The sequence below is a fragment of the Sarcophilus harrisii genome, chromosome 2 (assembly GCF_902635505.1).
Source record: "Sarcophilus harrisii chromosome 2, mSarHar1.11, whole genome shotgun sequence".
Classification (NCBI taxonomy): Eukaryota; Metazoa; Chordata; class Mammalia; order Dasyuromorphia; family Dasyuridae; genus Sarcophilus; species Sarcophilus harrisii.
This window is the reverse complement of record NC_045427.1, coordinates 379872722-379900295: the sequence shown is the minus strand read 5'-3', so window position 1 is coordinate 379900295 and position 27574 is coordinate 379872722. Positions and strand designations below refer to the sequence as shown.

General features: G+C 35.5%; 1 pseudogene; it reads left to right on the top strand.

The window, feature by feature from the left end:
- The first annotated feature begins 12104 nt into the window (after positions 1-12104).
- On the top strand, positions 12105-23803 carry LOC100914609 (annotated as a pseudogene).
- The last annotated feature ends 3771 nt before the right edge of the window (positions 23804-27574 follow it).

Below are 27574 nucleotides of genomic sequence, written 5' to 3'. Positions count from 1 at the left end.
AGAATTTAAGAAAAAACACAAGGTTGAGTCAATGAAGCCAAAAATATAGAGATTAGTTTGGCAAAGCAAATAGTAGTTGTCAGAGCATAGGAACAATCCTTTGCTCATTTCTCCTACTTGCAAATGAGAAAGTAGAGGGTCTGCATGATTTTACCTCATCTCTACCATAGGTTTGTTTTGTTAGGGACTGTATCAGTTGTGTAAAGATGTGTTTCTAGCCTTTCAGAAAACTTTCATGTAAGCAGACTGAGGATCTCCACTGCAGTCTTTGAAATATCCAAGGAGAAGTAATTCTCCTGGTTGCTAGCAGATTCCTGATTCTTTTACAGATTCAGCAGAGTGCTAGAGGCTGAAAACAAGCCAAGATGAGAAAGACCATGTACAGACCTTCCCCTTGCAAAACAACACATCTGCAATCCCAAATCCTCACTGATGGCCCAAAGCTAAAAGCCCTAACAAATTTGCTATCTCAGCAGCAAGCTGTCTAATAATACCCTCTCATAAATGGAGATAAATTGTGTTTGGAAGGCAGACATCACTTACAAGATTGACAAACCAATTCTGGGAGCCACAAAGGCATCAAGTTCTATTCCAGATTGAAAGTCGACAGAGTGATAGGCAGTCAAGTCTCTTTTGCAGGTGTGAGACCTGGCCCTCTATCACTGGCACATTCAGTTGTTCAGCAGCTAGACAAAGTCCAACAATACTTTCTATGGACCAAACTCAAAAGAGTAAGGTTTCTTCTAATTCTGTTATTCTTTTAAAATTGTGGCTATGAGCCCTGAAAACCATTTTGCTAACTGATTGGGAAGAATAACAAAAATTTTATAATCTAGTCAAATTAAGCATTTCCTCATCTATCTTGTAAAGAAAATCTTTATTAAGTATCTACTCTGTACCAGGTATTGCACTAGGCAATGGAGTTATAGAGGCAGAAGTGGGAGTCTCTGCCCTCGAGAAACTTACATTTTTGTCAAGGGAGATAAATAACATGTACACAAAAAAAAAGATGTGAGTAAAATAGATAAAGGATAATTTGGAGCTTTTCATCTGTATAAAGTTTAGAGTTTCTATTTTTAACAATGATCAATTTCAACAAATATTTTTAAAGTGCATAAAAATTATTATAGTAAGAAAGCATTAAGGGAAAGGAAGAGGTAAAATATATGACTGCTGAGCTTAAAGAACAATCAATGGAGAGGAAATAAAACACCATGGGAGATTTTGTTGTTCAGTTGTTTTTCAGTCATGCCCAACTCTTTGTGACCCTATTTGGGGTTTTTTTGGGGGGTAGATACTGGATTGATTTGCCATTTCTTTCTTCAGCTCATCTGACAGATAGGAAACTGAGGCAATGAGGGTTAAGTAAGTTGCCCAGAGTCACACAGGTAGTAAGTGTCTGAGGCTGAATTTGAATTTAAGAAGATGAGTCGTTTTGACTCCAGACCTAGCATTCTATAGCTACGTTTTTCTGGCCCTATATGGGAGATTAGAGAGCAATAAAGTGCAAAGATGAGAGTATTGTCCATGTGGGTAATAGAAGTCCAGAAAAAGAAATTATTATGGATTAAAGCAGTCTGGTAGATTTCATATAAAAAGTATTACTAAAAGTAGTTCTTTAAAAAATAAGATTTAGGAGGAGGAAAAAGAAGAAGGAATTTCAGCATCAAATATCACTAAAACAAATGTTCAGAAGTAAGACTGAGCAATCTGTGCAGTAAGAATCCTGATCTAGCTAGGACAGGGGATGTATATGAGGGAGTAAGGAGAAAGAGAATCTAACTTCATTTTAATAGTAATCTTCTAAGGGCACCTAGCTGGCGCAGTGGATAGAGCACCAGCCCTGAGGTCAGGAGGACCTGAATTCAAATTCTGAATTTAGACACTTAAAATTTCCTAGCTGTGTGATCCTGGGCAAGTCATTTAACCCCAACTGCCTCAGCAAAAAAAAAAAAAAAGTAACCTGAAAACAATGACTTCAGGATTGATGTTTTATCTTCTAATAAGGATTTTATATCAATTTAGAGGATAGGTCAATAAGAAAGGTATTAAGAAAGGTAGAAAGAAAGAAAGAAAGAAAGAAAGAAAGAAAGAAAGAAAGAAAGAAAGAAAGAAAGAAAGAAAGAAAGAGAAAGAAAGAAAGAGAAAAAAGAAAAGAAAAGAAAGGTATTATTATACAGGTGGGGACCTTGTAAGGGCGTCCACCAATGTGATGGCTCAGATAATGTCTGACTCAGACATTGGTATAACAGAGTCCCATAGAAATATGACAAGCTCCACAAACATCAGTGGAAGAGAAGGCTGCTATAATCACAAACAGTTATTGATAGGAACTAACTTAATGGTTAGGAAGCAAAGAAAGAACAATTCGCCCCGGAGAGTTACAATTTCTTTTATTCATGATTAAAAGAAATAATTGGGATTATTGTTAAGTTCTAGCAATCCAGTGAAAAATAGAATTCTCCCCCATTTCACTCACATTACCTGTTTCTGTTCCCAGAACTCGTAAAATTTCCATTTTCTAATATCACATTTTACAGAGCCCTTGTCCATAATGCAGACCACATCCTTTTAGCATTTACATCCTAGCAGGTAAATAACATTAATTTTAAGACGTTCCCATCATATGCTTCTTAAGAACTGTCTAAATGTCTATTTATAGTGCAAATGCCTAAGCTTGTCTAGACCACCAAAAGAAGAAATTTTACAATAGGATATTGGGCAAAATTTGTTGAACTTGAAGTCCCCTTTTTTTTGTATCAGCTACAGCGATCAGCTCTCTGTCTTTGGTTCAGAATTGATATTTAAAATTCATTGTTTACCTTTAAGGAATAAGCTTAAATCTTAGAAGAATATTTTGCATTCCATAGTGATAAGTCTTAGCAGAAAGACCACCTCTTCCCTAAAGCCTTCTCTGATTCTTCAGTCTTAGGTGATTTCTCTCTCTTATGAACTCTAATAACTCTTCAACACTCCCTTATATTTTTCTCACTAGTGAAGAGTTTCACAAAGCTAGAAATATTATCAGTCTCATCTCTATCCCACAGCACCTAGCAAGGTATCCTGCAAAGGTATTCAGTAAATATTTTTTGAGGGGAATATGGATGATGTGGAGAATGTTGGACTTGAAGTCAAGAGACTTCAAGTTTTGGATTTTATCTCTGAAATTTAATATTTATGTAAGCAAGTTAGATTTGATTAGCTAACATCACTTTTCACTTATGCCATTATTAACCAGAGTATGAACTTTAGCCAGAACCCTTGCCAAGACCTAACATTTTCTATATGTCCACATTTGTTTTTATTGCTACAGGGCACTTCAGGGTACATTCATGATAAATATATTATCTATAACTTATCTATGATTAAATACACGAGACATAATATTAGACATAATATTATGAGCATGTATGTATACATACATTTTAAAGATCATATATATAACAATGTGAAAATTATGTAATTTAACATGTAATATAATATATAAGCATGCATGGATTATAAACATGTCATAAGGGCACAGAGATATATAACCCACATATACAATGTTATATGTCGATCTCTAATATATAAATAATCTATATATCTACACCAATATAAATACACGTGAACAATATGGAAATATTAGGTTTTGGTAAATGCTATGATTGAAGTTCAGCTTAATGAACAATGAAATAAAAAGCATTTATTGAATACTACGTGCCAGAAATTATGCTGAGTGTTAGAGATAAAAATATAAGTGAGACTGTTTCTGTCTTCAAGGAGTTTGCATTTTAATGGGGCAGACAATATATAAGAGAAACAATGGTCAGGGAGGTTGCATTTTAGTCTAGTGAGTCAAAAACATAATGTGTGGAATTTTAAGGAGGTCAATTGTCACGCCTGTTTTAGTAGCAAAGATAGTGTTGATTTGTTTACTGCTCCCCAACAAGGTATTGGGAAGGGAAGAAGGGCTGTATATGCTTGAGGAAGCAGGACACTGATGGCAAGATATTCAGGTAGGACTACTTAGGCTTCTCATTGAGGAGCCTGGAGTGAAATACCGCCTGGGACTGGCCAAATATAATAGATGAAGTGAATTTGCACTCATTCACTCACAAATCAAGATAGCTTCACCCTGAGTCTGGGCTCCAAAGTGAATAGATCCCATCCACAGGGAAAAAAAGAAGTCTGTTTCTGGAGATCTGAAAGCGCGAGGAGGAGGGGGAATAATATTCCAGGTGATAAAGCAAGCAACAACACAGCATATGGCAAAATGTCCAGGTAGAATTGGATTTGCTTCTGGATGAATGTCTAGGATGTGTTAAGTATGGCAGAGCTAAGCAATTATGCATATCTATGGCATGTTCTGTGTGATTATTATATGTTTATTTATCTCTAATTTATGCATATTTGCACATTCAATGATTGTTCATATATATAAACATACACAATATACATATGCAGATACAAATACATATACACACATTTCAAGCTTCTCTGTCAGAGTCCAGGGCCTGCGTTCAGGTAGGAGCGGTGGTTAGGGCCATGGTCCTCTTGGATAAAGAAGGACAAACAACAACAGGAGCAGTATAAAAGAGAAAGTGGAGGTGTCATGGTTTGAAGATGACCACAGAGTTTGGTGGATGTGATTTATTACAAAGCCTGAAGATTTCACTTTTGCAATATCTCTCAAATATTCCTCCTCCTCTCTCCTAACATTGCCATCCCTCTAGGACAGCCCCTTACTACCTCATTATTTGATAACAGCCTTTTGGTTCCTATTCCTATTCTCTAGCCACTAAGGTGATTTTTCTAAACCTCAGGTCCTATATGTTGCACACACACATACACACACATTTTCTCCCTTCCCCTATTTAATAAATTCCAATGGCTTCCTACTGGAAATACAGAATGCTTTGCTCGGCATTCAAAGCTTTTCATCATTTTATTTTCCCTTCCCCCATCTTCTCCACCTACCCCATCTTCTTACACTTACTCCTCAATATACACTTTTCAATCCAGGGACACCGACTTTCTGTCCACATACAAGACTCCCTCACTCATCTCTCATCTCTTGGATCCAGGCATTTTCTCTGACTGTTTCCCTCCTCAACTCCAACTATTGACCTCTCTGGCTTTCTTTAAGTCCCAAATAAAATCTCATCTATAGGAAGTCTTCCCTAACCCTTCTTAATTCCAGTGCTTTCCCTCTTTTAATTGTTGCCTATTTATCCTGTCGACAGCTTGCTTTGTATATATTTCTGCTTCTTTTTGTTGTTGTTGTTGTTGTTGTTGTTGTTGTCTCCCTTATTAGATTGTGAGATCCTTAAAGGCAGGAACTATCAATGTGCCACTTTTTGTATTACTAGTACTCAGACCATGCCCGGCACACTGTAGGTGATTAATAAATGTTTCTTAACTGATTTATTGAAAGGTGAGAAATCATAGTCTGGATGTCATTTTATAAGATATATTCAGAAAAAATAAAGTTAATTGAGAGTTAATTGAATTTATTGAAGAGACTTGAAGATACCTTTCTTTTTTCCCCCCTTTTTATATTGCTTTGCTTTTTTCTCATTTTATATGTACATTTTTTAAAAAATACACACTTTTTTTTGGCTTTTTGCTGAGGCAATTGGGGTTAAGTGACTTGCCCAGGGTCACACAGCTAGGAAAGTATTCAGTGTCTGAAGCCACCGTCCTGACTTCAGGGCTGGTGCTCTATCCACTGCACCACCTAGCTGCCCCCAAAAACACATGTGTATGTATGTGTCCTTTCTCGTGGTTTTTCCCTTTTTTATAAATTTGGGATAACTAGGTGGTACAGTGGATAGAGTACCAGCCCTAAAGCCAGGAGGACCATGTATATCTGGTTACAGATGGCATTTTCTACACAAAGTTTGGTGGAATTGCCTTAGATCACTGAACCACTGAGAAGAAACAACTCTTTCACAGTTTATCATCCCGCAATCTTGCTGCTACTGTGTATAATGTATTCCTGGTTCTGCTTGTTTCACTCAGCAAATGTTCATGTAAATCTTCCCAGATCTTTCTAAAATCATCCTGTTCCTCATTTTTTATAGAACAATAATATTCCATTACTTTCATGTATTATAACTTATTCAGCTATTCTCCAGTTGATGGGCATCTACTCATTTTCCAATTCTTTGTCACCAAGAAATAGTTTTCTTTTGATAAACCCAAAGTCTCAAATTAATTTAACAAATTAATCAGGCCCCTTTCAAAGGGGCACTTGTGTAAGTCTGGAGATCTCCATAAATGGCATCATTGTAGGACCATGAAGCCAATCCATAGGTTACACACACACACAGAGACACACACAGACACACACACAAACCCCTCTATTTCTCATGGAGATATTTTAAATTCAAAGTTAAGATTTGGGAAACAAATAGGAAAAAGTTTCATGGATCCAGTTTTCATTAGCAAGCAGAAGAATTTTATACCCCAAACCCCATAGACATATAATTGAATGTTCAGTTGGGCTCAGCCCTTAGTAGAGTTCTGAGAAACTCCCCATTTAAAAGTGTCTACTGGAATGCAGAAAAGTCAAAGGGAAATGTCACTGCTAACTAGAAGACCCATTTATACTGCAAAAGTCATAAGATACATGGAGGGTACCATCTGCTTAGAGTGACTGATTAAAAAGTCCCTAGAATTGGTGCACACAATAATGTGGGCTTTCAGGAGCCTTCCTGGAGGGTAAATTTGCAATTTGAAAATTATTTCTACTGATGGGCTTGGACTTGTGAATTCACCTTAAATAATTTTACAATTAAGATTGTACTTTGACTCTTATTTATCCTTTGCTATTTACTAGATATCATTGGTTAGGTATGTCCTGCGGAGAGAAAGAGTTAGGGATAATGAGGAAAGTATAAGAAAACCCCAAATCAGAGAAAGGTATAAGAGCTAACAAAGGTCGACTGGAAATATTTTCCAAGCCACTACAGCTTCCAAGACTTATTTGGGAAAATAAGTTTTGCTGTAAAAGTTAAGGCACTGTATTTCAATGTTCTTCAGTTCAGACTTACCAAGATACCCTAAGACTAAGCTGGGGGAGGAATGTTGGAGGAGATTTATGAGCCATCCTATGAATAATGGGACTATAGAGTATTTCATTGAGACAAAATGGCCAGAGTCATATAAGCAGCTGTTTCCAGTAAGTACTTATCATCTCATCAACAGTATAGATCTGTTCTGGCAACAAACATTCAAGGGCCATATAATTCAGGAGTCATTGTCGGAACAGATCAATGGGTCGTGTACATGATAACAAGCTTTCACCCGCAATTGAGAGCTGGTTTAGTCTGTGACTCTTTGAATGCAGTCTGGACTGTGAATGGCAAATCACCATTCAGCTCTTGGTGGGAGTACAATGCTTTCTGTTCCAAGCCCAGGCCTGAAACAGCGGAAATGGGAAGCAATGTGGCTTTGTGGTTTGACTACAAGACTAGATCATTAGGAACTTCAGGCTCTCATTTTGGTTCTGACAATGGCTTTTCGGGTGGCCTCAAATACAGTCTGTCTCCATTGTCTTAGCTGCAAAATGGAGACGGTAATGCAGCCCCACTCCACACAAACAATTAATCTAAGTTCTAAGAGAACTTTAACCCCTCAGTTCACCTTCAGAGTAACTTTGGTATTTCTAGGGCATTTTATCTCACTAATATGATGTTTAATAAGAAACTCAATTGTACAGGTTCAGAAATTCAAGTTGCTGTGGTCACTTAATAAGGACAAATCAAATTGTTACTATAAAAGAGAAACCAAGGGAACTTCTAGTCATGATGGTCTCTTGAATAGCGGTAGACAGCTCAAATCCCACACATCTAGTTTAGCAAAAACAATAAATTCTCAGCTGACTCAATAATGATGTTTTTAAAAATCTAATGAAAAGCTATGATAACTTCTTCAGCTTTAGAACTATATAAAAAATCAGCCTGAATTCTACAGAAAATATGAAAGGCACTACAAGGAGAACTAGTAATATCCCAAACAACCAAGTCTGTAGGGGTCTCTGTTTAGAGCTAGCAAAGCTGACAGTCTTTCACCATTTCCCCACACACTCCTAAGAAAGCTCTAGAGTGGTCAAAAAGTTCCCAGGTGGGACCGTGGAAGCCCTGGAAAGCAGCCACAATCAGGGCAGCAGTATTCTTATTAAGAAAACCCAGGTTCATTTGCTACTGGATCAGTGGAATAGGTTAGGTTGACAAGAAACAATAGTCAATGACTATAGTAATCTAGTGTTTGATAAACCCAAAGATCCCTGCTTCTGGGATAAGAACTCACTATTTGACAAAAACTGTTGGAAAAATAGGATGGTAGAAATTAGTCATTGACCAACATCTAACACACATAACAAAATAAGATCAAAATGAGTTCATGATTTAGACTTAAAGAGTGATACTATAAGCAGATTAGGAGAACAAGGGATAGTCTACCTATCGGATTTGTGGAGAAGGAAGAAATGTGGCCAAAGAAGAATGAGAGAAAATTGTAAAATGCAAAATGGATAATTTTTATTATGTTATATTAAAAAGGGTTTGCACAAAATTTGCACAATGCCTCCAAGATTAGATGGGAAGCAGAAAACTGGAGGAAAAATTTTATAGCTAATGTTTCTGATAAAGTCTCATCTCTAAAATATATAGAACACTGACTCAAATTTTTAAGAATACAAGTTATTCCCCAATTGATAGTCAAAGGATACAGACAGTCTTCAGATGAAGAAACTAAAGCATTTCTATTCATATGAAAAAATGTTCTAAATCATTATTGATTAGAGAAATGCTAATTAAGACAACTCTACTTCACACTTCTCAGATTGGCTAAAATAATAGGAAAAGATAATTGTTGGAGGGGATGCAAGAAAACTGGGACATTAATGCATTGTTGGTAAAGAGCTATTTGGAGCTATGTCCAAAAGTCTATAAAACTATACATACTTTTTGATCTAGCAGTGTCAATGAATCTCAAAACATCATGAAAAAGGAAAAGGACCCACATGTGTGAAAATGTTTGTAGCAGTCCTTTTTGTAGTGGCAAGGAAATGGAAATTGATGGATATTCATCGATTGGGGAATGGCTGAGTAATTTATAGTATATAAATATAATGGAATATTATTCTAAAGAAATGATGAGCAGGCTGATTTCAGAAAAACCTGAAAAGATTTACATGAACTGATGCTGAATGAGCAGAATCAGGAGAACATTATACATAGTAACAGCAAGATTATGTGATGATCAACTGTGATGGACTTGGATCTTTTTAACAATTTAATACTACAGGCTAGAAACTGGAAACTGAATGGATGTCCATCAGTTGGAGAATGGCTGAATAAATTGTGGTATATGAAAATTATGGAATATTACTGTTCTGTAAGAAATGACCAACAGGATGATTTCAGAAAGGCCTGGAGAGACTTTACACGAACTGATGCTGAGGAAATGAGCAGGATCCAGGAGATCATTATATACTCTTACAACAATACTAGATGATGACCAGTTCTGATGGATCAGGCCATCCTCAGCAACGAGATCAACCAAATCATTTCTAATGGAGCAGTAATGAACTGAACTAGCTATACCCAGAAAAAGAACTCTGGGAGATGACTAAAAACCATTACATTGAATTCCCAATCCCTATAGTTATGCACACCTGCATTTTTGATTTCCTTCACAAGCTAATTGTACAATAATTCAGAGTCTGATTCTTTTTGTACAGCAAAATAATGTTTTGGTCATGTATACTTATTGTGTATCTAAGTTATATTTTTAATATATTTTAACATCTACTGGTCATCCTGACATTTAGGAGGGGTGGGGGGGTAAGAGGTGAAAAATTGGAACAAGAGGTTTGGCAATTGTTAATGCTGTAAAGTTACCTATGTATATATCCTGTAAATAAAAGGCTATTAAATTAAAAAAATTTAAAAAAAAAAAAAAAAAAAAAAAAACAATTTAATACTACATTGTTAAAAGCTATCTGCATCCAGAGAGAACTATGGAGATTGAATATGGATTGAAGAATATGGAAGTGAAGTATTTTCACTTTTTGTTTGTTTTTTCTTTCTCATAATTTTTTTTCCCTTTTGGTCTGATTTTTCTCGCACAATATGGATAAATATGGAAATATGTTTAAAAGAATTGCACATATTTAACCTACATCAGATTACCTGGAACACAAAGTCTTACAAAAATGAATATTGAAAACTATGTTTAAACGTATTTAGAAAATCAAATATTATTGAAATTAAAAAAAAAAAAGGAAAAGAAAACCATCTTGCCCATCAGGCATCAAGAGGCATCAGAAGCAGAACCTAGCTCTGGTACAAAGCCAAGAATTAAAGTTGGAGAGATGAGTAAATCAAAGAACATGCTGACTGATATAAAAAAATATTATAGATCTAGAAATTCCTATAAAAGAGAGAATAATTCCAGCAATTCCAAGCATAGACCCAAAGGAAAAAAAAATGGATTTTTCACAAGTATATGAGTTCCTAAAAGAAATGAAATTATATATTTTAAATTAAATAAGAGCTCTGGATAAAAAAAAAAATCTAGAAGGAGAAAAAATTTATAAGAAGTGAAAGTGGTAAACCTTTCCAAGTAATAGACTCCCTAAAGATTAGAATGGACTAAACAGAAATCATTATCTCCAGGAGACAGCAAAAGATATTTAAATAACCTCAAAAGACTGAAAAAAATGAAATAAAATGCAATATATCTGATATCAAAAACATCTAATTTGCAAAACAAGTCAAGGAAAGATAACAAAATCTGCCAATCTCTATTAGAACTTGATGACAAAATCAAGATAGAAAGAATCCATTAATCACATCCTGAAAGAAACTAAAGGTTTAGCCAAAGAAACTAAATGGTATAGCCAAAATCCAAAGCTCCCATATCATATACCTTTCTATATACTATAAGCATATAGAAATAAGGAGTTCAAGTACCAAGGAATCATATTTAGGATTGTAGATGACCTAGAAGCTTCTACTATAAATGAGAGATCTTGAAATACAATATCCTCAATGGTAAAATGTCAAAAGTAATTTACCTGCAAAGGTGAATCTTACAGAGGGAATAATTGATCTCCAATGGAATAGATGGAAAGAGCATAGATGAGTAGAAATTTTGAAATGCAAATATGAGTCCAGGGGAAACTATGAAGCTAAATTTATTTGAACAATTGTAAGGGGCTACATGATAATGGAATACTATTAGGGGAAGAAGAAACAAATGGTCATTCAATATCTTTGCTGGATATTGAGAGAATTAAATAAGAAAGACAGGTCTTGGAAGTGGTGGATTGTGGTGTTCTGAAGGTTTTAAAATGGGATAGATAAGTAAAGGTAAAAGGAATACATGTATAGAAAGAAAAAGGGATTGGAATTTGTTATTTCTCATAATTAGATGAGAAGAAGAGTACACAGATAGGGAGGAAAGGATGGGAGGAATGACATCACATGATCTTTATCATTCATCTGAAATGGACATAGAAAGATTTAATACATTTAGAAAAACAGTTTCGGAGGCTTGATCAGAATGATTTGACTTGCCTCCATTTTGCGTGTCCCCTCTCTCTTGCCCTTATCTCTTTTCTTCCAGGGTCCACACACTCTGCCTCGCGGGCCGAGGCAAATGGCGCCCATACGTGGGGCCCGGAAGATTTTGGAGAAAGGAGTAGCCATTGCTAGATCGAACCTCTCAATAAGAAGATTGCGCAGTCCCGGAGAATTTGGAGAATAAGGTCGCCACGGGTCCACCTGCCCCGAGGAACAGAGACCTGGGTGTGGTAAGAGGTTTCGATACCAAGAGAGAGAAGAAATTAGTGTATATGATAGATTTGTTGAGGATTTCAAGGATTTATTAAGGACGCGTAGAGTAAAGGTTAAGAAAAAATGAATTTGTAAAATTTTTAAGCTTTTAGATGTCTGCCCATGGTTCCCGCAGGAAGGAACCATTGATGAGAAAAGGTGAAAAAGAGTTGGAGATTGCTTTAATGATTTTTATGTAATTCAGGACAATGCCTCTTTCTTAAAAGGTGCCCTTAAGCACACCAATTCTAGGCTCAAATTAGGCTCCCAAAAACAATGAAAAGGATTCTGTATGACCCTCCACCCAAAGCTTCAATGGCTTTTCCTCAGCTTCCCCAAGTGAGAGCCTTTAGCTCCGCTGACTTGAAGGAAGCGGTTCTTCAGCTTCAATCAGGCCTACAGTGGACAATGATATTGATTGGGCATTTGGGAGAGTAAGTCTGTCTGAGTGCCTTTTGGCGTACCCATCTGGTTCTGGTTCTGGTTCTGGTTATTCTGGTTCTGTTCTGGGTAAAGTTCTGAAACGGGTATTTTCTGGGACGCTGGAAAATATCCTTTGGGTATGTGTTATGTTTAATGTTGTAACTGTGTTCTATGTTCTGTGTGATTTGTCTTGTTTTGTTGGTTGAAAAAATTTTAAGTACACCGTTGCAACTGTGCTTAGTAAAATGGAGCTCCATGTGTGTCTGTGTGTGTCTGTGTTAAAAGTTAGCAAGTTTGTAAAAGATAAGAATTCAGCCTCTGTGTTGCAGGCTTAGAAAATATCAAGAGGTTTGAAAAATCTCTCTCTCTCTCTCTCTCGTGTGTGTGTGTTTCTCTGGCTGACTGCAGTAGCCTGAGAAAAAGGGAGAGAAGGGAAGAAATTAAAAAAATAAAAAAATAAAAAATAAATAAAATAAATAGAAAAATAAATAAAATAAAATAAATTAAATTAAATTTTAAAAAGGGATTTGAAAGTTTGGAAAGTTAAAAAAAAAAATCTAGAAGAGCAGTGTGCTAACATGTAAAGAAAAGAAGTTTAAATGGAATATCTAGGCCTTCTCTGAAGGCACAAAATGGGCTTGAAAGTTCATAGAAGACTCTTTGAATTCTGGAAGGGAAAAAGGGAATTCAAGGTGAAACAAACTTCTCCCCCAGGGCAGAGGTCTTGGAAACAGCCCCTAGTCTGTTTGCCCATGTAAAAGCTTTAAGTTTTTAAGAACAATGATTAAGGGATTTGGGAATTTGTTATTTGAAAATCTGCTTGTGATTTTAAAACTTTTAACCTGATGTACTAATTTTGTAAGTAAATGGAATTTAGATGTTTTAAACAAGACAGGAAAGTTTTTTTCCCTTGAAACAGAGCCCGGGCCAAAGGAGCATCTGAGTGTTCAGGTATATAGCTAGGGAGAAAGAAAACTGGAAATGGGTAGATTTGGGAAGAAAGTAAATAAAACTGATGGGCTAAATCTTGAAAAGGATCCCTATGTAGGACACTGAGCGAGAACCTGAGAAGTTTTTTCCTAGGGGAAGGAGTGGGTAAGAGTCCTCTCCTCCCTCTCCCCACAGTGCAGCAAACTGATTTAAAGGAACATGCTTACTTTTAGGTTACTTGATTGAATATTTGTTTCTTGATACATAAGTTTTCTTGGTTGAGGAATATGGTCATAAATGTGATCCATTCTTTGGTAAGAATATTTCTGAAAGTTAATTACTATTTTTAAGAAACTTCTTGAATTCTTATAATGGAATTGGGTATTCTGTATAAGTTTAAATTGAATGTATTGGGTCATCCTGAGGTTATTCAAAGGGCCTCTGAAAATAATTTTTTCTTTGTCCTTTTGGGAAATGTTTCTGTAATGGACAATATGCAATTTGGGATACTTTTCTATGTATTGGGCATTTTAAAAGCAAAATGATTTGTATGTATAACGTTCACTTATGTAACATCTACCTAGATATGATAATTGTTTTTAAGTTGTGAACTTAGACAAAATTTCCTTCCTGTTATTACTATAAGGTTATGATAAGTCTTTAAGATTTATCAGAAATTTGATTAATGGAATTTGTTATTGCAGGTAAAATTTCTTGAATTATAATTAGTTAATGCTATTCGAGTTTTAAAGCTCCAATTCCTCTGACAGTTACTGACAATTGATTGAATAAACTGTTATATTATTTTATCCTATATTGCTAAAGGTTGAGTTTTAACTGCTTATGTTATGTTATACTTTTTCCTCCTGTAACTGATCTCATGATCAGAGCAATGGTCAATAGAAACTGTTAATTCACTTATGTCATACCTTGCTATTTTCAGTCTGGTTATATGTAATCATTGTATCCTAAATGCTTGGGCACCAAGTATTTTGCCTGGTCATCTCTCTCTGTTACTGGATATTTGTGTTTTGTTTCTTCTTTAAGATTTCTACATGATGAGAGAGGACAATTAATAGGGACTATAAGACAGCAGCTGTTTGCCTGGTCTGTAAAGCAAACTCATTTCTTCACATAGGAAACAATTTATTTTGGCCTCATTTTGAGCAATCTATGAACTGAGTCTTTCCATCTGAGACTGATCTAAATTGGCCAAATTATAGATATTGGCTTGCTTTTGGAACCTTTGATCAGCTTTTGATTGTCAGCATGGCACACCAGTCTGCATGGAATGAGAGCCTCCTATCACTTCACAGCCTGAAGCAGTAGTTTTAAATGAGACTGTGGACTGGACCCTGCAGCTACTGTACTTTGACGATATGAGGGACTTTGGGAATGGTTGACTGTTGAACCTTGCCTGATCATCTATCACTTGTGTTTTAAGATTTGGGATGGATTTGTTAAAACTGTGTAAATTGGTTGTTATGTTTGAGGGATTTTTAGGAAATGCCACTGTACTAGTCTGTTATGTATAGGGATTTTAATTCACTCTTGGGATTTATATGGGGAATAGTCATTTGATGATTCCTTTCCGTGTGGGAAAAAAAAAAAAAGGGAGGAAGGGATAGAATATTTGGAAAATTGGTAGATTTTTTCAAAATACCTGAAATAATGGGAACCCCTATTCACTTTGCCTTAGTTCAGATTGAATTTGAATGCTTTAGCTTTAGAATCCCTTATTTTGTTAAATTGCCCTGGCAGACCTAGTTTGGGGATTATTTTTGCTTTAGAATTCATTAATTAGTACTTCAGAAGTTCAAAGGGCCCTTAATTGGCCTTCTTTGCTTTTGTCCCAAGTAGATAGTGCTACGCCAAACCTATTCATGTACACTATCACCGCCTTGAGACTGGTGATGACCCCCTTGATGCTCATATGAGCAATAGAAATTTTTGACAAACATCGAGACCTGGTTAGCCAATGACAGGTAAGATTTCTCAAGGACTAGCCGACCTAAGCCAGGAAGAGAGGTTTCTGTACATCCTTCCTATGACGGGTAAGGTTTTTCCCCATAGGAACAACCTAAGCCAGGCACAGGTCGAGAAATGACAAATTCTACATTTGATTTTTTTTAATATAAATGAAAAAAGGGGGACCTGTGGGGAGTCGGCACTAAACTACAGCCACATAAGGCCAACGTTGAATAGGTTGAATCTCCTAATCACATTATATCAAAGACTTTCTGAATAGGAATCTCCTAATCACATCCTAACTTTGAATGGGCAGATATCTAGGCATCCCCTAATCACATCATAGAGCTTCCTGCCACCGGAAACATCTGAGCAGTTCATCCTTGGGCGGGATACCAACCCTTTGTCATGGACCCCCACCCTGTACTGTGTTTGAACAACCCTGCCTTCTTTTCTACTGCTATATATATCTGTACTATTGCATCCATTAAAATGAGGCTTGATCAGAATGAAAAAAAAAAAAAGAAAAACAGTTTCATATAAAATTATAAAGTGCCCCAAAAGTCTTTTTTTTTAATTATTAAAGCTTTTAATTTTCACAACAATGGACAATTTTTCAATATTAGCCCTTGCAAAACCTTGTGTTCCAATCCCCACCTTTTCCCCACACCTGACCCTACATAGCAAGGAGTCCAATATATGCTAAACATGGCAGAAATATATGTTAAATCCAATATATGCATACATATTTATGCAATTATTGTGCCACACAAGAAAAAAAAAGAAGCAAAATAAAGTGTAAGCAAAAGACAACAATAAGGGTGAGAATGCTATGTTGTGAATCCATACTCAGTCCTCTTTTGGGTATAGATGGCTCTCTTCATCACTGAACAATTGGAACTGATTTGAATCATCTCATTGTTGAAGAGAGCCATGTCCACCAGAATTGATCATCATATAATCTCATTGTTGCTGTGTATAATGATCTCCTAGTTCTGCTCATTTCACTTAGCATGAATTCATGAACATTCTCTCCAGACCTCTCTGAAATCATCCTGTTGATTGATTATTTCTTATAGAATAATATTTATATACCATAAACGTATTCAGCCATTCTCCAATTGATGGGCATCCATTCAGTTTCCAGTTTCTTGCCAATACAAAAAGGGCTGCCAAAAACATTTTTGCACATGCATGTCCCAAAAGTCTTAATGCAGAAGCTATTAGCTTAAAAAACTGCACTTAAACGTATGGAACAACCTCTACCTCAAATTCAACAAAGAAACTAGAGGAGATGAAGCAGAGTAAATAGGAGCAAGAGTTAACACCGGAAAGGGAATATTCACTAGCAAAGGAATGTTCCTAATCCTTTAAAGGAAGATTTAAAGGGAAAAAATGCTAAGTAGAATATGAGGGATTTCTAATCAACTGTGGAATGGCTAAGTAACTTGTGGTATATGAAGCAATGGAATATTATTGCACCATAAGAAATGATGAGAGAAATCTGGGTATATGAACTGATGCTGAGAGAAGTAAGCAGAAGCAGAATAATTTATATAAGAATAGTGCACAGTAAAGAAAACAACTTTTCAAAGAATTGAAGTCTTGGATCAATGCAATGACCAATCAATCATGTCTCCAGAGGATCCATGATGAAGCACATTACTCACTTCCTGCCAGAAAGATGATGGACTCACACTGCAGAAAATCTGGACATGATTACATTATGAATTTATTTTCTTTGACTGTGTTTATTTATTAAAAGGGTTTTCTTTCCTTCGGTTTGTTTATTTGGGAGAAAGGACTGGGAAAAGAAGAAGGGGTTAGTAATAGAGATGACCAAAAAAGAGGGTCATTGAAACTTTTTTTTTAATTCACAGAAAATGGGGCAGTTACGTGGTATAGTGGATAAAGCACCAGACCTGAAATCAGGAGGACCTGAGTTCAAATGTGGTTTCAGACACTTAACACTTCCTTGTTGTGTGACCCTAGGCAAGTTACTTAACTCCAATGGCCTCAGCAAAAAAAAAAATATTCACAGAAAACCAAATTAAGTTCAGATGCAAACACAAATAGGCAGAACAGTTCTGAAAGTAATGTGTGGGTTAAATAAATGTGATGATATAGCAAAGGACACTGAAGAGGAATCAAATAGTTGAGAAAAACCAAGATAAGTCAGTTTATAAAAGCCAAGGGAAGAGACAGTATCAGAAGAGTCCGATAAAAAGAACATTGGATTTAACAGTTAAGAGATCATTGTTAACTTTTAAGAAGGCAGTTTCAGTTGAGTAATAGAGTCAGGGGTCAGAAACTAGACTGCAAAAGACTTATGAGTGGAAAATGAGGAAATGGAGAAAATGAATGTAGAGAGCTTTTTTTTTTTTTTTTTTAGAAGTTATGTGAAATATATTGGACTATTTCCATCTAGAGACATGAGGGAAAGGGGAAGGGTTGAAATTGAAACACAAGGTTTTTCAAGAGTTAATGTTGAATTATCCATGCATATATTCTGAAAATAAAAAGGTTTAATTTAAAAAAAAAAAAGGAAGTTATGTGAAAAAGAGATGACAGCTTAAGGAAATGGCAGTAGTAAGTGAAAAGATTATTTTATATAGGAAGGAATTGGGTATGATTATTTGTTTATTTTAAAATTTAATTTATTCTATTCTGAATTTTGGAATAAGACAAACATTTCCATAACAGAATAGAAGAAAAGAGATGATTGCACATGAACTGCAAATCTATTATCTACAACTTATTATCCCTTTTAAGTTATCATCTTTCTTTTTTTTGATTATAGTCTTCTTTTCTTCCTTCCCTCTCCTATCCTAGAGATAGCTGATAGAGATGGCTACCATTAGAAACAGATATTTCTGTGTATGTATATGCATATATTTATACAATATACATGTATATATACATAAAATCATTCTATATATATATATATATATATATTTTATTACATTTATATGTAATATTTATTATATTTGTATGTAATATATATTTATTTCTACTTATCAACTCTCTCTGGATGCATAGTGTTTTCCCTCATGGGTCCTCTATAGTTAATTTGAATATATATATTAGTCAGAATAACTTAATTGCTCAAAGTCGTTCTTAAAACAATATTGCTATTACTGTATACAATGTTCTCTGGGTTCTGCTCATTTCACTCTTCATTATTTCATGCAAGTCTAGACATGATTTTCTAAAATTATCATGCTCATCATTTCTTTCTTTTTTTTATTATAGCTTTTTATTTGCAAGTTATATGCATGGATAATTTTACAACATTGACAATTGCCAAAACTTTTGTTCCAATTTTTCCCGTCCTTCCCCCATCCCTTCCCCTAGATGGCAGGTAACCAATACATGTTAAATATATTAAAGTATAAATTAAATACAATATAAGTATACATGTCCAAACAGTTATTAATATAATATATATATTATATATATATAAAAGATTCAGACTTTGAAATAGTGTACTATTAGCCTATGAAGGAAATAAAAAATGCAGGCAGACAAAAATATAGGGATATGCTCATCATTTCTTAAAGCACAACAGAATATCTTCACAATCACATACATAACTTTCTGGGTATGAATTTTTTTTAAATTTTCCTAAATTAGTCAAGCATGTTTTTTATTATTCTTTTAGTTAAATATATATATTTTAAATTTAATAGCTTTTTATTTACAGGTTATATGTATGGGTAACTTTACAGCATTAACAATTGCCAAACCTCTTGTTCCAATTTTTCACCTCTTACCCCTCACCCCCTCCTCCAGATGGCAGGATGACCAGTAGATGTTAAATATATTAATATATAAATTAGATACACAATAAGTATACATGACCAAACCATTATTTTGCTGTACAAAAAGAATCAGACTCTGAAATATGGCACAATTAGCTTGTGAAGGAAATAAAAAATGCAGGTGGGCATGAATATAGGGATTGGGAATTCAATGTAATGGTTTTTAGTCATCTCCCAGAGTTCTTTCTCTGGGCATAGCTGGTTCAGTTCATTACTGCTCCATTGAAAATGATTTGGTTGATCTCGTTGCTGAGGATGGCCAGGTCCATCAGAACTGGTCACCATATAGTATTGTTGTTGAAGCATATAATGATCTCCTGGTCCTGCTCGTTTCACTCAGCATCAGTTCGTGTAAGTCTCTCCAGGCCTTTTTGAAATCATCCTGTTGGTCATTTCTTACAGAACAGTAATATTCCATAATATTCATATACCACAATTTATTCAGCCATTCTCCAACTAATGGGCATCCACTCAGTTTTCTGGGTATGATTGTTAAGTGGTAGAGAAGGAATCATTTGCTAAGGAAAGTTTGAAGATAAAAAAAAAAGGAGGGAGTGCTCAAGGAAACAAACTCCCATTGGGAACAGAAAGATATGGGATCAGGAATACAAGTGGAGAGGCTGGCCTTGACAAATAATTTCCCTCTATCAGAGCCTAGAGTCAACAAGAAGAGAATGGGAAAGACAAAAATATGTGTTAAAGTATGGAGTAAAGGAGAAGGTGAAACTCTCGATGTCTAACTTTTATTTTCAGAGTAGAGTAGGAAAGAAGGTCCTCTGCTGATAGGAAAATAGTTACAGATGTAGGAGATTTGAAGAGGTTGAAGATTTATAATAGTCACAGTGGAGAATGTGATATAGAGTCAGGGAAGAAATTGTCATGATGTTGTGAGACCCAGTTAAGATTAAATAAATATATTTATAGTAAATACAGTCAAATTGATTGGTATCTTCCTCCAGCAATGTTTAATAGTATGGTGAGAAGGAACAGAGAAAGTGTGGGGAATTAAGGGTTAGCCTGGGCTGAACTAAGCACTTGGGATTCAAAGAAAGCTAAAAGGCAGTAGCTGCTCTCAAAGAGCTCACAGTCTAATAGGGAAAAGAATATGTAAATAACTATGTACTGTCAAGCTATATTCAGGATAAATCGGGAATAATCAACAGAAAAAAAGACTAGAATTAAGAGGGATTAGGGAAGGTTTCCAATAGTAGGCGAGATTTTAACTGGTACTTGAAGGAAGTCAAAGAAGTGAAGGGGGAGTGGTGAGTCAGTTAAAATGTTGGGAGTCAGGAGATGGAAAGTCGATGACCAATTAAGGAGACCCATGTTTTTGTGGTAGGGTAGAAGATGTTAGATGACTGGAAAGGTAGGAGGTGGTCAGATTATGAAGGATTTTTCAAGGCTTGAGTGGTAACAGGACAACAAGGGGTTAACTAATAGTTTATAGATGAGAAATGGTAAATCATAGTATTAAGTCAATGTTTTTAATCCTTTAGTTTCCTCATCCATGAGATTCCTACTAATAGAAATTACTTGACTAGCAATCCATGGTAGGAGATTGTCTGCTACCTCTATCAAAAAGTTAGATGTCTAATATATGGCACAGATGTCTCTTGTTTATTACTTTAAATTAAGTATATTTATATTGTGCTTTAAAATTTGTGCTTTACGAACAATATTGTATTTAAGCCTCTCAACAATCTTGTCAGATAGATAATGTAGGCCTCATTATTACACTTCACAAGATAGGGGAGCTCAAGTCTAACAAGTTCGGGACTTACCTCTGATAAGTACCAGAAACAGGCTATGAACCCAATCCTTCTGATGTTAGGTATACTAGCATTCTATACACTACAGCTAAAGTTATTTTAAATTTATCTTACAACTGCTTGCATTTTTGTTCTTCTTCCCGGGTTATTTATACCTTCTAAATCCAATTCTCCCTGAGCAACAAGAGAACTGTTCGGTTCTGCACACATATATTGTATCCAAGATCTACTGTAACCTATTTAACATGTATAGGACTGCTTGCCATCTGGGGGAGGGGGTGGAGAGAGCGAGGGGAAAAATCAGCAGGAGAAGTGAGTGCAAGGGATAATGTTGTGAAAAATTACCCTGGCATGGGTTCTGTCAATAAAAAGTTATTAAAAATAAAAAAAAATTTAAATAAATTTATCTTACATTTCCTCAATGAATATTTGTCAAGCATCCAGGAGGGGATCAGACTCTTACATATTTCCTTAGACCTGCACTGTTTTGCAACTTTTTCATGCACTTTTCATGCACTTTCATGTGAGAGTTGTTGAAGGAAACCTTATCAAAAGCAGGAGGCCACTTTTTGGGACACTGATTGCATCCCCTATTAAAGTTATGGGCATGCTTATCAATACTTCCTTATAAGGACTGGGATCAACTTCTGGAGCTCTGGGGCTTGTAAACTTGTTGGACCATTCATATCTTATTGAGGATGAGCTCTTAAGTCTTAGTTTCTCCTTTATATCTTGACTCACTCAAGCTAATGAGGCTCAGAGCTACTTCTTTTTCCTAAGCCTATAAAAGAGAGATAACTAGAGAAAGAAAAGCAAAATCTTAGCAGAACTAAGGGCAGAGCTGACATGATAAAATTATGGAATTTAACAAATAGTTAATTCTTTTTATTTGGAATCAAACCTGCTCACTCTGTCCTTCTCTCTCTACTCAGAAATGCTAATGCATGCTTGGGAGAGGAAGGAGAACCATGTTTCAATTGCCTCTGCTCTTTACCACATGATATAAGAGGTGTTGGTAAGAGGTAATAAGTGAATTAATCAATGAAAGTAAAAGCCTTTATTAAATACGTACTGTTTGCCAAACACTGTTCAAAGTGTTAGGGATACAAAAGCAAAAGTGGTATATGCAAAAAAAAAAAAAAAAATCCATGAAATTAAATTAAATGATGGATAATAGACTGCTTTTAAAAGCACAAAGTGCTATAAAATATATGGTGTTATCCTCTTCCTTATTGAAATATTATTAAAATTCTTAAATGCTGAATATTCTTCTTGAAATATTCATCTTTTTACTTTTTGGAAATTGCACCTAGGAATTTATTTAAAGAAGAGAGAATTTTTTTTTACTGTTTTTAAGTGCTTTTTATTATAAAGCTAATATATTAAAGTACTCTATTTTTTTAAAAAAGTGTTTCCAACTTGATCAATGGTCAAAGGTTATGAACAGGCAGTTTTCAGATGGAGAAAACTATCTTTTGGGTTCAATCACTTTTGGTTAGAAAATATAAACAAATAACTCTGAGGTACTATCTCACACCTACCAGAATGACAATTGGGACAAAAAGGGAAAATGATAAATGTTGGAAATGATGTCAGAAAATTGAGACACTAAGGCATTGTTGGAGTTGTGAACTGATCCAACTATTCTGAGAGAACCATGCCCAAAGGACAATCAAACTTTACGCCCTTTGATCCAACAATGTCACCACCAGGTCTGTATGTCAAAGAGATCATTAAAAAGGGAAAGGATATCCATTTGCAAAAACATTTATAGCAGTACTTTTTGTGATGGCAAAATATTGGAAACTGAATTGGTGGGAAAATTCCCACCAATTAGGGAATGACTAAACAAATTTTGGTATATGAATGCAATGGAAAATTATTGTGCAATAAGAAATGATGAGCAGGCAGATTTCAGAAAAATCTGGCTTGTATGAATTGATGCAAAAGATGACTCATGGTCATGAATTCAAATCTCACCTCAGATGTTCCCTAGCTATGAGACTTTGGGCAAGTCACTTTACTCTGTTTGCCTCGGTTTCCTCATCTGTAGTTGGAGAAGGAAACTATAAACCACTCCAGTATCTCTGCCAAGAAAAGCCTAAAAGGGGTCATGAAGAGTTGAATGCTATTGAAAAATATGAACAACAACAATTCCCCTGTGGAAGAGCAAAGACATGGACTCTCAACCCCACCTCTACTATGAGTTATTTAGACTCTGTAGGTCTGATGAGAGCCTTGGTAGCAACCCCAAGTTAATTTTCCTTCTGAAAAGAATTCAAAATCCTCAGGGTAATAGTGTAAAGCTAGAGGCCTGTTTAGGTACCTGAGATGGAAGATGTGACTAATAGAAGTTTATCAAGTGTTTTGGAGCTACTGTGAATTCTTTGTGCTTTACATCTTCTGTGGGATAATATAAAGTCTGTCCTGTGTTTATACTATCAGTAGAAGCTAGTAATAATGATAATTTACAGAAACCATTTGGGCTCAGTGAAGCTATAAACTCCTGGGTCTGAGATTCTTGGATCTGGTGGGAGGCTGAGCTTGGCGGGGCAGCTGGCAATTGGTACCAGAGGCATTTCTCCTGAAATACTGTTGCTGGTGGATTCCTACTTCACCAGCTGGCATAAGGTCCATATGAAGGAAAAGCCATGAGAAGATCACTGTATATTGCAAAACTAACAGAATCTGTGTAAGAACATTGGCAGAATCTCATCCACTTCTTAAAAATAAGAAAGCAATTAACTGTATTAACTACCAAATCTGTGCCAACTGTAGTAGACTTCAGACCAAGATTCCTAGAAAGTTTAAACGGGGGGGCACAATTTCTAACAGAACACATGCCTCTTTGTAGGCTATCCTAGTTGGATGGAAAGATTATTCTGTGTCAAGCTGTGTGAGAGGATGGTTTGAATAAAAATATTCTAGATAAGTCATACATTTTGCAGGAAAAGCCATCCACTGAGGAATATATTGCTGCTGTGCTACCCAGATTTGAAGAAAGCAAAAGTGTTACTGAGGAATTGTTGAACAAAAAGAATACTAAGAAATAGTGATGAAATGAATTAATAACAGATCAGAAACATCATGATGACAATAAAATCAAAAGAAATACAAATCTACACATTTAAAGGACCGACTGTTGTTAGAGCACATGATTGAGCAAAACAAGAACAGTAGGAAAAAACCCTCTCAATATAGTGGAATGGCTCTGCTCAGCTCTTCGCCACTTCAGTAGGGGTGATCTTTTACCTGTCCACCTTGATTTATTCTTCTTAGGTCATTTTCCCTGCCTCTTAGATAGATACTGCCCAGGAATGCACAATTTCTCCCTAGTTCTTCTCACTCAAACACAAAATGAATTCAAAAATGATCATCACAAGGAGCTTACATCCTATTGGGGAAACCATACAAATACACATTATTCTGCACACAAAGGTAATTGGAGGAGAAATGAGGACTATCACAAACAACAGCAAAAGCTGTCTTGTGTAAAAGATAATGCTTGAGCTAAGTCTTGAAAGAATTCAGAGATTCTCAAAGGTTAAGGTGATTAAATTGTTATCTTGAATGCTTCTTTGGGAACAAAGGATCCTTTAACCATGATTAGCAGAGATCTAGATATGAACTATATTCCAAGTTTCTCAGATAACATTCTGGGTGAGCACAAAACAAACCAAAGAGGTAAGATTTTTGAAAGCTCAGGAAATTCCTGACTGGAATGCTGGGCCTGGAGTCAGGTAGATTCATTTTCCTGAGTTCAAATCTTACCTCAGATACTGGCTGTGTGACCCTAGGCAAGTCACTTAACCCTATTTGCTTCAGTTTCCTCATTTGTAAAATGAACTGGAGAAGGAAATGGCAAAACCACTCCAGTATTTCTACCAAGAAAACCTATAAAGGGGTTACAAAGAATTATTGGACACGATTGGACAAATGAACAAAATTAGATTTCCCCTACTAGTAAGCTTCATGATGATGAAATTCTCTCTTAATCATTAACACAATTCTCTCAACATGTTATATGTTTAATAAATGTTTGTTGGTGGTATAACAGTACCTCAAGTCCTTTGTAGATAACTGAAAGGGACTTTATCCTCAGGAAACCAAGAAAGCAACATGGGCTCAGTTCAACATACATCCAAAAATCCTTTTATAATGTTGAAGTCATTCAATCTTCAAGATCTTTCTGATTATGATAGAAGGTATTATCTTTATGTAAGTTCCACTGATAAATATCATCACCTCCTTGAGGGCAGAGACAATTTTATCTTTAAATTTATATCTGTAGTGCCTGGCACATAGTAGGTGCTTAACAAATGCTTACAGGAAGCCATAGGTTTTCATTCCAAGCCAAAAAAAAAAAAAGTACATGGGAAGAGTTGGAGTTTTTGATAAAACTTTATAAACTAAGAATAACTAGATCTATAGTAGAGATGGGAATGGCTAAAATGCTTGGCTCACTTCTTTCGGCTTTAGTCCATTGTACAGATGACAATGTAGAGGCCAAGATAAAAAATGACCTGTGCAGGATCCTGTCAGTAATAAATAAGAGGCTAAAAAAATAGGCTTCCTTACTGTCAAATTGAGGTTCTGACTATTAGATCCCCTATTCTAAAATTTATATACAGGCCAGCTATTCATATTGTCATTTAATTTCTTGTCACTGAAATAAACACCATGGTGACAGAAATGAAATGCTTAGAAAAAGTAAAGGAAAAAATTTTGTTCATGGTTATTATAATTTATATAGCATTCTTGGTGGGAGGAGAAAGAAAAGGAAGAGAAGGAGAGGGTTAAAAAATACATCTATTGTTCCTACAGGACCAAATTCCTAAATGAAAACTTTTTTTTCTCCCTTCTTGGTCTTGCTTTTTGATGCTCCCATGAAGTAGGAAACATATACAGGCATATTACACAGATATCATGGGTTCAGTTCCAATGAGCTTACATTGAATGCAAAGGTACAATAAAGCAAGTCACACAATTTTTTTAGTTTCTCAGTATATATAAAAGTTATGTTTATACTATATTGTATAGTCTATTACATGTGAAATTGTATTATGTCTAAAAATATACATTACTTAATTAGAAATATAATATTGCTAAAAGATGCTAACCATAATTTGAGTGGTCAGTGAGTCATAATCTTTTTGTTGGTGGCGAATTTTACCTTGATTCTGTTGGCTTCTATCTGATCCAAGTGGTGATTGCTAAAACCTTTAGCAATCTGTTGGCGTGACTGTACCAATTTCTTACAATAAGATAACAATGAAATTTGCCTCATTGATTGATTCTTCCTTTCTCTTGAACAAATGTTAGAGGCCATTGTAAGGTTATTAATTGGCCTAATTTCAGTATTGTTATATCTCAGGGAATGAAGAGATCTGAGGAGAAGGAAAGAAATGGGGGAGCCTATTGGTGGAGTAATCAAATCTCACACAACATTTATAGCTTAAGCTCACCATCTTATATGGGAGCAGTTCATGAAATCCCAAAACAATTATAATAGTAATATCAAAAACCACTGATCACAGATCACCATCACAGATATAATACTAATGAAAAAAAGTTTGAAATATTACAAAAATCACTAAAATGAAGCACAGAAATATCATATGAACATGTGCTGTCAAAAAAAATGATACCTATATACTTGCTCAACATAGGGAAAGTTTGTAACATTCTGTTTGTAAAAATGCAATAAGTGCAAAAAAAAAAAAAAAAAGATTTGCCTGTAATCCAATGCCAGTCTATGACTGAGGAAATCCACTTGATCTCATAAATGCTTCTTCATTATGATGTCCTCCCAGGATGAAAGGGAAAGAGCAGATGGGAGATGAAAAGGAAAACTCCCTACTTCAGCACACAAATCTTAGCTAACTGGTAAAAATGAATATGGCAAACAAGTATCATTTTTCACCAATCCCTCCTCACACTGCAAATGTTAACACATTCCTGAATAGCTAACCTAGTGTTCTCTCTCTTTCTCTCCCCTCTCCCCATCTCTCTGTTTCTCTTTCTGACTCTCTTTATCTCTTTCTCCCTTCTTCCTGTTAGCATATCTTCAGTACTGTCCTAGCTCCTCTGATGTGCCCTCACAGGACTATCTTCAATAGGAAAAAAAATATATTGATTTCATTTCATATACATTTATGCTGTTGGTTGGATGCTTTTATGTTACATCCAACCATCAGAATTCAGGCTGGATATGTCATGTCATGATGTATTGGAAGCACTATGGAGTCAAAGGAAAGATGATAACCTACAGAGAAAACTCCCCTGGATTTTAATGGGAGCTGAGTACAATCAAAGGAAGAATTTTTCTTTATCTATTTAATACTTTTTGCTGTAGTCCTGCCAACGAGAGTTGTTTTTGATGATGGCAGGAAAGGGTGCATTTTAAAAAAATACCTACTGAAAACAAACACAGAACCTCTCAGGATTAAAGGACCACAACTGACCAGAGAATTCTCTGGAAGTTAAAACTGACTGATATGCATATATATATGTTTTTATTGGTGGCGATATATAAATATGTATATGTATATACATACATATATATACTGATATGTATGATAGGTATATAATTTAAATAATAGCGGAGAGAGTATAGGAGGGTTTACTCAGGACCGTACCGTGATGCTGAGATCACCCTGAGCCCTAATTTTAAGGGGAAAGGGACTTAGGTAACCCATAGCTGACACCCCTAGTTGCCACTGAGGCTTTGCTAAGTGCCCAAGCTAGTTCTGAATTCAGAGAATCCCAGAACTCTTTCTTCTTAAGCCAGACTAACTTCAAACTTCATCCCCTGGAAGTCAGCCAGAATTACTTT